The following is a 12,228-nucleotide window of genomic DNA, read 5'->3' on the forward strand; positions in this document are numbered from 1 at the left end:
ACAATGCCCTTGCTCACCACCCACTGACTAATGCCCAGCCCATCCCCAAGCAGCTGTCCTTCTCCTACTACAGCCCGCTACGCCATGAAATTGTTCAGCATGACACCACATGGTATGGAACATCCCTTTGGCCAACCTGGGTCAGCTGTCCCAGCTGAGTCCCTTCCCAGCTTCTTGTGCACTCCCAGCCTCCTCGCTGGTGGGGTGCTATGGGAAGCTGAAAAGTCCTTGACTTAGTGTAAGCACTGCTTCGCAACAGCTAAAACTTCAGCATGTTACCAGCATTATTCTCATGCTAAATCCAAAACACAGCACCATACCAGCTACCAGGAGGACAATGAACCCTATCCTAGCTGAAACCAGGACAATACCAACCCCTTATTCCATACCATGTATGTCATGCTCAGGTCCACACTTTCCAGTATTTTCCAATTAATCACCACTTTTCATATACGTATATGAAACGTCCACTGAGTTCGTTTAGTCTGTGAATGACTTTGGGCTCCATCTCTCACAACAATCTTTCAGTGCAGAAGAGATGGTGTGTGGTGTTGGATCGTCGCATGCTGAATCTTGTTCTGATTCCATCACACCGCTGTGCTTGTCCAGTTTTATCAAAATTCATTCATCGTTATCTGTGTGACTGTTAGCGTAATACCATGAATGTGACAGATAGCAATTATAGTAGTGATGACCTATGGTATTATATAGTAATTAACATCATGCAATTCAAATCATGGGCTATTCTCACCCAACATTAAATCCCTTTGAGGAACACATCAGACTTCCCCATCCTTCCACACTACCCAACAAGTGCACCCAGGTCCTTGAGCAAAAGCAGTCCCATGGATGGGCTTGCCTTTGCCTGAGCCAGGAACAGCCCAGACTGTCTGACCCTGAATGCTTTTTATGTGAACTACCGGGACTTTATTCCCTTCTACAGTAAGTAACAGGTTTGATTGGGCAGGTCTGTCTTGGTTGGCAGAACCCCTTGTGTTGACTAACCAGGTGGCCTTTGCCACATGTGTATCCCAATTTTTGAATGTCCCAGCTCCCTCTATGTTCAGTGCGCTCTTTAACAGGCCATTATATGCTCGATTTTCCAGAGGCTGGTGCATGATAGGGGATGTGATATACCCACTCAATTCTGCGCTCTTTGGCCCAGGTGTCTATGAGGTTGTTTCAGAAATAAGTCCATTGTCTGACTCAATTCTTCACGGGGTGCCATGTTGCCACAGGACTTGTTTTTCAAGTGTTCGGGGCAGTGGCATGGGGCACAGGGTGTGTGTTTCCAGCCATCTGGTGGTTGCTTCCACCATTGTAAGTACATGGCGCTTGCTGTTGCAGGTTTGAGGGAGCGTGACATAATCAGTCTGCCAGACCTCCCCATAGTTATATTTCAGCCATTGTCCTCCATACCTGAGAGGCTTTAACCGTTCGGCTTGCTTGATTGCAGCATGTGTTTCACAATCCTGAATAACCTGTCCAGTACTGTCCATGGTCTGGACCACTGCTCAACCAAAAGCCCACCTATATGTTTCATCTCTTCCTTGATGGCGTGAGGTGTCATGGACCCACTGATCTATAAATAATTCACCCTTCTCTTACCAGTTCAGATCCACCTCAGCCACTTCAGTCTTAACAGCCGGATCCACCTGCTGGTTGTTTTGGTGTTCTTCAGTGGCCCGATACTTGAGTAAGTGAGCATGTGTGGCGTACTTTTACGACCAGGTTCTATACCAGGGCTGCAATGTCTTGCTAAAATACAGGAAGTTTCTTTCTTCCTTCCTTCCTTTCTTCTTTCTAGACTGTGTTAGTTTAACTGTGAGGAATGGGAAGCTGAATTATTCAGATTTACATCTTTTTTTTTCTTTTGTTTAGTTTCTTTTGTTTTTGTTTGTTAGTTTAAAGGAAGTTGGAGCACACAGCTATAATTTGCGTGCCTAGAGAACCTATGGCCTCTCACCAGCCCAGCAAGTCGGTGTTAAAATGCTCTCTGCACAGTGCAAGGCCGCCCTCTGTTGGTAAACGAGGCGGCAGCAAAACGGAAACACTTTCTTTTTTTCTTTTCTTTCTTTCTTTCCTTTCTTTCTTTTTTTTTCTTTCTTTTCCTTCCTTCCTTTCTTTCTTTCTTTCTTTCTTTCTTTCTTTCTTTCTTTCTTTCTTTCTTTCTTTCTTTCTTTCTTTCTTTCTTTCTTTCTTTCTTTCTTTCTTTCTTTCTTTCTTTCTTTCTTTTCTTTCTTTCTTTCTTTCTTTCTTTCTTTTTTTTTCTTTCTTTTCTTTCTTTCCTGCCTTCCTTCCTTCCTGCCTGCCTGCCTCCCTCCTCCCTCCCACCCTGTCTTTCTCCCTTCCCTTCCCTTCCCTTCCCTTCCCTTCCCTTCCCTTCCCTTCCCTTCCCTTCCCTTCCCTTCCCTTCCCTTCCCTTCCCTTCCCTTCCCTTCCCTTCCCTTCCCTTCCCTTCCCTTCCCTTCCCTTCCCTTCCCTTCCCTTCCCTTCCCTTCCCTTCCCTTCCCTTCCCTTCCCTTCCCTTCCCTTCCTTCCCTTCCCTTCCCTTCCCTTCCCTTCCCTTCCCTTCCCTTCCCTTCCCTTCCCTTCCCTTTCCCTTCCTTCCCTTCCCTTCCCTTCCCTTCCTTCCCTCCCTTCCCTTCCCTTCCCTTCCCTTCCCTTCCCTTCCCTTCCCTTCCCTTCCCTTCCCTTCCCTTCCCTTCCCTTCTTCTTTCCATCTTCAATTGTTTCCTTGTTTCCTTCTTTCATTTTTTCCTTCTTCCTACGTTTCTAGAAAGACCTTACACTTCTCACACAAATCCATTATGGTTTCTTGCTATTGTTGTTTTTGCTATGTTCGTTTTCCAATTGCCAGGCCCTTCTGGGGTCCTGGCTGAACTTCCTTAATTATCATCTCTTTTGACAGTTTTTCGTCTTTGCTGCTGTGTAACCTGAGTCCCTGAAGCAGCCACTGGACTCACGGGTCCTTTCAATGACACGCGGCTGCTCACTCACACTCTGTGCCCCAAAATAACCTGGCCTGAGCTGGGGATAGCCACAACACCCCAGTGCTGCGACTGGCCCGTTGGAGCCCCTGCTAGCCTCCATGGAGGCAGACAGATGCTCTGGTTCCCCAAAGGTTGGCCCTGCTCCTGGAGCAATTTGAGGGGACAGAGTCCAAAAGTCCACTCTTTTTCACAAAATTTATTATGTGCTCCACTAGGTCTTAGCATGAAATGTTTTATCTACTCTGCACCGATACTTTTGCAGATATACAGGTATTTAGTTACTTTGTCTTACGAATGCAAATATGCATATACAATTACATGTAAGAAAATACATGCATGCATGTATATAAAATAGCGTGTCTGCGTAGAAAACCACTGTGTATATTTACACATAATTGCATTTATTTGTAGATATACATACACGTGTCCGGACTTGCACACACTGCACGTATCGTAGATAGATATTTTCACATTTAGCGCTTCCCGGCCGAAAGGCAGCGAGCCACGAATCAGCGGGCGAGCACATGACATGTTGCTCGAACAGCACGCAGCCAATCAGAGAGGCACTGTGAGATGAGTGCTCCCTCATCGCCACAAATGTCAGCCCCCAGTGTGTTGCACGGGGAGGGAGTTCTTGTTCCCGTGGCCACTGCATAAGCCAGACACATAGGCCGGTTTGGGCTGCCAGTCACAAGAGAAGGCATAATTGGGAGGAGGCAGGGGGGTTCTGCCTGCTGGAGGGTAAGACTGGTGGGAGGTTCTTGGAAGCCTGGGAGGGGTGACAGAGGGTGCTGGTGGCCTGCTGCAAGAGGTGTCTCAGTAACCCACCTGAGCTTCTGGCCGAGCCAAGTCGTCTGCAGGTCCCTCCAGGTGGTTGGCGTGGTTTTTGTCATGTGAGTTTCAAGACGATCCTGAGGAACGTCTCTTCTAAGGAAAGCCAGCGCTGCCATCTGCCCTGTCTGTGGAGCATGTTGCTGTCCTCGGCTTGCTGCAGAATGAGAGTGCTGAGCCCTCAGGGGATGCTTGGCTTCCAAGTGGTGTTGCTCCTTTGTGGCCGGTGGCAAGGAGGACAGTGCTGAGAGCTCGAGGTAGTGCCTTCAGTAGCTCTGCTCTTCAGAGCCAGCTGGGCTTCTGTTCCTTGGCAAAAATCAGCTGCACTCATTTCTCCCAGAAATGTTGCATCAGGAGTTTGGCAGTGCAAGTGAGGACTTTTTCCAGCAAATGCAAGGCAATCTTGGCAGCAGCAGTTGAACTTGTTTCTCTGAGTATGTGGAGCCTCGGCTGCTGTCAGCACTGCGGGGAACAGCATCAGCGTTGCAAGGCAAGATCAGGCACAGGCTGTCATGGCGCACTTCCTTTATGGAGCCCTATAGAGTGTTTAGTCTTAGCCACAGATTCAGCTGTTTGCCCCTTGCTTTTTCAACTTTATTGCTTAGCACAGTATTGCATACGGGGAAGCACAGGAAAATGCTCACCTGATTGTTTTAAAGACTGATGTTTGTTTTCATTTCCAGCAGGTGGTGCCACTGAGAGAAGGAGTGTGCTATCCTGGCCCTTCGCTGAGTTACACAGCTCTGCTGCTGCCAGTGCACTTGGGCAGTGGGATTTAACAGCAGAAGAGCACTCTTTGGCCAGCATCTGATGGCTGTAGGGAAGATGGCGCACTGTGCAAGCAGATCCAGTAGAGAAAGGCTGGTAAGGGAGTATCTGTCCCTCTGGCTTTGTCAGAGAGGCAGCATTCTCAGGAGAGATACCGTGGACCTCAGGAGATGTGTGATTTAGTTGTTTTCCTCCCGGCACATGCTTTTGACAGGCATGGCTTTCAGGTTAGTTGCCAGCACAAAAGTGGAAGGAGCCAATGGTAGGAGAGTTGTCAGTTCTTTTGGAAGAAGGCTCCAGGGGAGACAACCCACTGCCAGGAATAAGGAAGTTTCATCTGGTCCTTTGAATGAATCTTTGAGATCTTCTGGAAATTCTTCAAATTACTCCTCAGTACCAGAAGCCTCCATGTTTTTCTGTGTTTCCAGGAAAATCCTCAGGCACGGGCTAACACTGACACATCTCTAAATACTGTCGTTGGGCTAAGAAGGTTCTTTGACAGTTTCCTGCCACTGAGTTTTCCAAAAGTCTGGCTGTGTTATTTCTTTCCCCCCTCATTTGAAGCAATCTTTGCAGTACAGTCATCCCGGGGCAATGAATGGTTTTAAATTAAAAGAGGGGAGATTTAGATTAGAGGCCAGGAGGAAATTCTTCACTCAGAGGTTTGGCCTGAATGACCCCAAAGCACTGAGGATCTCTATTTTTACTGCTGTACTTCAGTGCACAAATGGGGCCTCTCTTAGGTAAATACTAGCAACACTTCCCTCTGGGTGAGGTACTTGACAAGGCAGGGGAACGGTTTTTAATCATGCAGATTTCCATGAATTCTGGCCTCCTAAATTTCAGCAGTGGAGCCAGCTGTGGACTGACATGCTCCTGGCAGAGCCATTCTCCTTGTTAGATCTTACCTCTTGAGCTCAAAATTGTTTTTGTTACTTTGGTTCTTTAGCTTTCAAAAGCTGCAGCTTATGGGTGTATCCTTTGATTACTCAGTTTTGACAAACATATACGAGTTTCATTTTTTCATGCTGCTTTTTGACATATGAAAGCAAACTTTATTACGCTAAATAACAGAGGACCGGGGCACAAAGTGGCTATTTTGGAAATCATCTTGTAATTATAGATTAACTTGAAGGAGAAAAGAAGGCGGTCTCTTTTAGGTGTAGTTAATATAGCCAAGCATATTTTTACATGGTAGTAAAAAATAATAATTTGTCAAAGTCTTTCAACAGAAAGAGAGCGTGGCACTTAGGTATGTCAAACAACTTGATCCTAGCTATATAAATCACAGTAAAAATTCATCTGGAAGAAGTCTCAGATACTGGAAATTTGTTAAAGAGTAATCATAGAATCACAGAATACCCTGAGTTTGAAGGACCCACAAGAATCCACACAGGACCACCCAACAACCAGACCCTATGTCTGAGAGTGCTGTCCAAATGCTTCTTGAACTCCAGCAGACTCAGTCTCATGACCGTGCCTTGGGGAGCCTGTTCCAGTGCCCGACCACCCTCTCAGTGAAGAATCTTTTCCTAACACCCAGCCTGAACCTCCCCTGTCACAGCTCCGTGCCTTTCCCTCGGGTCCTGTCGCTGTCCCCAGAGAGCAGAGATCAGCGCCTGCCCCACTGCTCCCCCTTGGGTGGATACCGGAAGCTACGATGCGATCTCCCCTCAGCCTACTCTGCTCTAGGCTGAACAAACCAAGTGACTTTAACCGCTCCTCATACATCTTGCCCTCTACACCCTTCACCATCTGCATAGCCATCCTTTGGACACTCTCTAATAGGTTTGAGTCCTTCTTATATTGTGGTGCCCAAACCCACACATGATACTCAAGTGGAGTCTGCACCAGCACTGATTAGGGCGGCACAATCCCTTCCCGCAACATTCTGATTGTGAATTCTGATGGTGAATCTGGGTGGCAACATTGCCAGTTGTCTGCTTGCATTACCATAAAATCCCACAGCAGGAATTTATTTGGTGAATTTATAAGGAGTAAATATTATTGAATAAAGTAAATATATCTTTACATATAGGTAAGCTTGCAATTCCGTATGTCAACTATGGGAAAGTCTTCAGAAAAGGCAGGTAACAAGGCTATGTAATTACACTACTTACTTTCTGTGGTAACTTTTTATGTATTTATTTATTTAGAATTCTTTTCACCCTGTCATTAAAAGAATATTGACTAGTTGTGCTCTTCAGCCATTGGTGCTTTCTTTCCTTGATAAAGATCACCTTATAACCACAAGTTCTGGTTGTAAACAAGGATTCCGTTGTCTCAGCCCTAGGCACTCATTTAACCACTTAGCACAGTGGGTTCTGGCTTAGGACTGTGGTCAGTAGCGTAGAAGGCAGTGATAAAATAAATAGTGTTACTATTAATATGGGATATTGATAAACCTCCTTAAAATATTCTCTTTACCTGTCTGTCTACATTTTATCTCAAGTCATTTCCCAGCCCTGTAAAGTAAAAGGAACCGTTTTCCTGACACTGTCACTAGATAGCTAGTTACTAGGGAATCAGATCGTGGGAAGCTCAGAAACTAAAAAGGCACCATTCTTTATTTCTTAGTTTGGTCTTCATTTCTTAAAATTCACAGAAACATATAATTATTTGGGGTGGAAAAGACCTTTATGATCACTGTGTCCAACCATTAACCTAGCACTCTCAGTCCACTGCTAAACCATATCCCTAAGTGCCACATCCCCACATGTCTTAGCTACCTCCAGGGATGGCGACTCCACTACCTCCGTGGGCAGCATGTTCCAATGACCAACCAACCTCTTCATGAATAAATTCTTGCCGATAGACAATCTAAACCTCTGTTGGGGCAACTTGATGCCATTGCCTTATCACTTGTCACCTGAGAAATGAGACTGACACACTCAGTAAGAAAAAAGGGTTAATGCTAGGAGAAGGAGTTAGTGTTAGCATTAGTAAGACAAACTGAGAGAAAAGATAGAAAAAAAGTTAGTTTGGGGGAGAAAGAAGAGATTGGAGACCTAAAAGAGGCAGTTGACGGGCTGTGCTCCTTCTCCTCTACCAAGACAGGGACTCCCTCTTGTTAAGCCTTGCGCCTCCATCTTTTGGTCGGGAATAGATTTGACTAGTGCTATGATCATATAAAAAGCTTGTGGGTTGAGACAAAGACAGTTTAATCAGACAAAAAAGGAAGAGACATAATAATATGTACAAAGCAGGTGATGTACAATGCCCTTGCTCACCACCCACTGACTAATGCCCAGCCCATCCCCAAGCAGCTGTCCTTCTCCTACTACAGCCCGCTACGCCATGAAATTGTTCAGCATGACACCACATGGTATGGAACATCCCTTTGGCCAACCTGGGTCAGCTGTCCCAGCTGAGTCCCTTCCCAGCTTCTTGTGCACTCCCAGCCTCCTCGCTGGTGGGGTGCTATGGGAAGCTGAAAAGTCCTTGACTTAGTGTAAGCACTGCTTCGCAACAGCTAAAACTTCAGCATGTTACCAGCATTATTCTCATGCTAAATCCAAAACACAGCACCATACCAGCTACCAGGAGGACAATGAACCCTATCCTAGCTGAAACCAGGACAATACCAACCCCTTATTCCATACCATGTATGTCATGCTCAGGTCCCACACTTTCCAGTATTTTCCAATTAATCACCACTTTTCATATACGTATATGAAACGTCCACTGAGTTCGTTTAGTCTGTGAATGACTTTGGGCTCCATCTCTCACAACAATCTTTCAGTGCAGAAGAGATGGTGTGTGGTGTTGGATCGTCGCATGCTGAATCTTGTTCTGATTCCATCACACCGCTGCGCTTGTCCAGTTTTATCAAAATTCATTCATCGTTATCTGTGTGACTGTTAGCGTAATACCATGAATGTGACAGATAGCAATTATAGTAGTGATGACCTATGGTATTATATAGTAATTAACATCATGCAATTCAAATCATGGGCTATTCTCACCCAACATTAAATCCCTTTGAGGAACACATCAGACTTCCCCATCCTTCCACACTACCCAACAAGTGCACCCAGGTCCTTGAGCAAAAGCAGTCCCATGGATGGGCTTGCCTTTGCCTGAGCCAGGAACAGCCCAGACTGTCTGACCCTGAATGCTTTTTATGTGCACTACGGGGACTTTATTCCCTTCTACAGTAAGTAACAGGTTTGATTGGGCAGGTCTGTCTTGGTTGGCAGAACCCCTTGTGTTGACTAACCAGGTGGCCTTTGCCACATGTGTATCCCAATTTTTGAATGTCCCAGCTCCCTCTATGTTCAGTGCGCTCTTTAACAGGCCATTATATGCTCGATTTTCCCAGAGGCTGGTGCATGATAGGGGATGTGATATACCCACTCAATTCTGCGCTCTTTGGCCCAGGTGTCTATGAGGTTGTTTCAGAAATAAGTCCATTGTCTGACTCAATTCTTCACGGGGTGCCATGTTGCCACAGGACTTGCTTTCCAAGTGTTCGGGGCAGTGGCATGGGGCACAGGGTGTGTTTCCAGCCATCTGGTGGTTGCTTCCACCATTGTAAGTACATGGCGCTTGCTGTTGCAGGTTTGAGGGAGCGTGACATAATCAGTCTGCCAGACCTCCCCATAGTTATATTTCAGCCATTGTCCTCCATACCTGAGAGGCTTTAACCGTTCGGCTTGCTTGATTGCAGCATGTGTTTCACAATCCTGAATAACCTGTCCAGTACTGTCCATGGTCTGGACCACTGCTCAACCAAAAGCCCACCTATATGTTTCATCTCTTCCTTGATGGCGTGAGGTGTCATGGACCCACTGATCTATAAATAATTCACCCTTCTCTTACCAGTTCAGATCCACCTCAGCCACTTCAGTCTTAACAGCCGGATCCACCTGCTGGTTGTTTTGGTGTTCTTCAGTGGCCCGATACTTGAGTAAGTGAGCATGTGTGGCGTACTTTTACGACCAGGTTCTATACCAGGGCTGCAATGTCTTGCTAAAATACAGGAAGTTTCTTTCTTCCTTCCTTCCTTTCTTCTTTCTAGACTGTGTTAGTTTAACTGTGAGGAATGGGAAGCTGAATTATTCAGATTTACATCTTTTTTTTCTTTTGTTTAGTTTCTTTTGTTTTTGTTTGTTAGTTTAAAGGGAAGTTGGAGCACACAGCTATAATTTGCGTGCCTAGAGAACCTATGGCCTCTCACCAGCCCAGCAAGTCGGTGTTAAAATGCTCTCTGCACAGTGCAAGGCCGCCCTCTGTTGGTAAACGAGGCGGCAGCAAAACGGAACACATTCTTTTTTTCTTTTCTTTCTTTCTTTCCTTTCTTTCTTTTTTTTTCTTTCTTTTCCTTTCTTTCTTTCTTTCTTTCTTTCTTTCTTTCTTTCTTTCTTTCTTTCTTTCTTTCTTTCTTTCTTTCTTTCTTTCTTTCTTTCTTTCTTTCTTTCTCTCTCTCTCTCTCTCTCTCTTTCTCTCTTTCTCTCTTTCTCTCTTTCTCTCTTTCTCTCTTTCTCTCTTTCTCTCTTTCTTTCTCTCTTTCTCTCTTTCTCTCTTTCTTTCTTTCTTTCTTTCTTTCTTTCTTTCTTTCTTTCTTTCTTTCTTTCTTTCTTTCTTTCTTTCTTTCTTTCTTTCTTTCTTTTTCTTTCTTTCTTTTTCTTTCCTGCCTTCCTTCCTTCCTGCCTGCCTGCCTCCCTCCCTCCCTCCCACCCTGTCTTTCTCCCTTCCCTTCCCTTCCCTTCCCTTCCCTTCCCTTCCCTTCCCTTCCTTCCTTCCTTCCCTTCCCTTCCCTTCCTTCCTTCCCTTCCTTCCTTCCTTCCCTTCCTTCCTTCCTTCCTTCCTTCCCTTCCCTTCCCTTCCCTTCCCTTCCCTTCCTTCCCTTCCTTCCCTTCCCTTCCCTTCCCTTCCTTCCCTTCCCTTCCTTCCTTCCTTCCTTCCCTTCCCTTCCTTCCTTCCCTTCCCTTCCTTCCCTTCCCTTCCCTTCCTTCCTTCCCTTCCCTTCCCTTCCCTTCCTTCCCTTCCTTCCTTCCCTTCCCTTCCCTTCCCTTCCCTTCCCTTCCTTCCCTTCCCTTCCCTTCCCTTCCCTTCTTCTTTCCATCTTCAATTGTTTCCTTGTTTCCTTCTTTCATTTTTTTTCCTTCTTCCTACGTTTCTAGAAAGACCTTACACTTCTCACACAAATCCATTATGGTTTCTTGCTATTGTTGTTTTTTGCTATGTTCGTTTTCCAATTGCCAGGCCCTTCTGGGGTCCTGGCTGAACTTCCTTAATTATCATCTCTTTTGACAGTTTTTCGTCTTTGCTGCTGTGTAACCTGAGTCCCTGAAGCAGCCACTGGACTCACGGGTCCTTTCAATGACACGCGGCTGCTCACTCACACTCTGTGCCCCAAAATAACCTGGCCTGAGCTGGGGATAGCCACAACACCCCAGTGCTGCGACTGGCCCGTTGGAGCCCCTGCTAGCCTCCATGGAGGCAGACAGATGCTCTGGTTCCCCAAAGGTTGGCCCTGCTCCTGGAGCAATTTGAGGGGACAGAGTCCAAAAGTCCACTCTTTTTCACAAAATTTATTATGTGCTCCACTAGGTCTTAGCATGAAATGTTTTATCTACTCTGCACCGATACTTTTGCAGATATACAGGTATTTAGTTACTTTGTCTTACGAATGCAAATATGCATATACAATTACATGTAAGAAAATACATGCATGCATGTATATAAAATAGCGTGTCTGCGTAGAAAACCACTGTGTATATTTACACATAATTGCATTTATTTGTAGATATACATACACGTGTCCGGACTTGCACACACTGCACGTATCGTAGATAGATATTTTCACATTTAGCGCTTCCCGGCCGAAAGGCAGCGAGCCACGAATCAGCGGGCGAGCACATGACATGTTGCTCGAACAGCACGCAGCCAATCAGAGAGGCACTGTGAGATGAGTGCTCCCTCATCGCCACAAAATGTCAGCCCCCAGTGTGTTGCACGGGGAGGGAGTTCTTGTTCCCGTGGCCACTGCATAAGCCAGACACATAGGCCGGTTTGGGCTGCCAGTCACAAGAGAAGGCGTAACTGGGAGGAGGCAGGGGGTTCTGCCTGCTGGAGGGTAAGACTGGTGGGAGGTTCTTGGAAGCCTGGGAGGGGTGACAGAGGGTGCTGGTGGCCTGCTGCAAGAGGTGTCTCAGTAACCCACCTGAGCTTCTGGCCGAGCCAAGTCGTCTGCAGGTCCCTCCAGGTGGTTGGCGTGGTTTTTGTCATGTGAGTTTCAAGACGATCCTGAGGAACGTCTCTTCTAAGGAAAGCCAGCGCTGCCATCTGCCCTGTCTGTGGAGCATGTTGCTGTCCTCGGCTTGCTGCAGAATGAGAGTGCTGAGCCCTCAGGGGATGCTTGGCTTCCAAGTGGTGTTGCTCCTTTGTGGCCGGTGGCAAGGAGGACAGTGCTGAGAGCTCGAGGTAGTGCCTTCAGTAGCTCTGCTCTTCAGAGCCAGCTGGGCTTCTGTTCCTTGGCAAAAATCAGCTGCACTCATTTCTCCCAGAAATGTTGCATCAGGAGTTTGGCAGTGCAAGTGAGGACTTTTTCCAGCAAATGCAAGGCAATCTTGGCAGCAGCAGTTGAACTTGTTTCTCTGAGTATGTGGAGCCTCGGCTGCTGTCAGCACTG

At 46.4% G+C, this 12,228-nt stretch overlaps 1 long non-coding RNA gene across 1 annotated transcript; it reads left to right on the top strand.

Moving 5' to 3' along the window:
* Positions 1-3,594: 3,594 nt before the first annotated feature.
* On the top strand, positions 3,595-6,539 carry LOC136789029 (uncharacterized). Its single transcript, XR_010827740.1, has 2 exons — positions 3,595-3,734; positions 4,508-6,539. It is a non-coding gene; the product is annotated as an uncharacterized lncRNA (long non-coding RNA).
* The last annotated feature ends 5,689 nt before the right edge of the window (positions 6,540-12,228 follow it).

The sequence above is a fragment of the Anser cygnoides genome, chromosome Z (assembly GCF_040182565.1).
Source record: "Anser cygnoides isolate HZ-2024a breed goose chromosome Z, Taihu_goose_T2T_genome, whole genome shotgun sequence".
Classification (NCBI taxonomy): domain Eukaryota; kingdom Metazoa; phylum Chordata; class Aves; order Anseriformes; family Anatidae; genus Anser; species Anser cygnoides.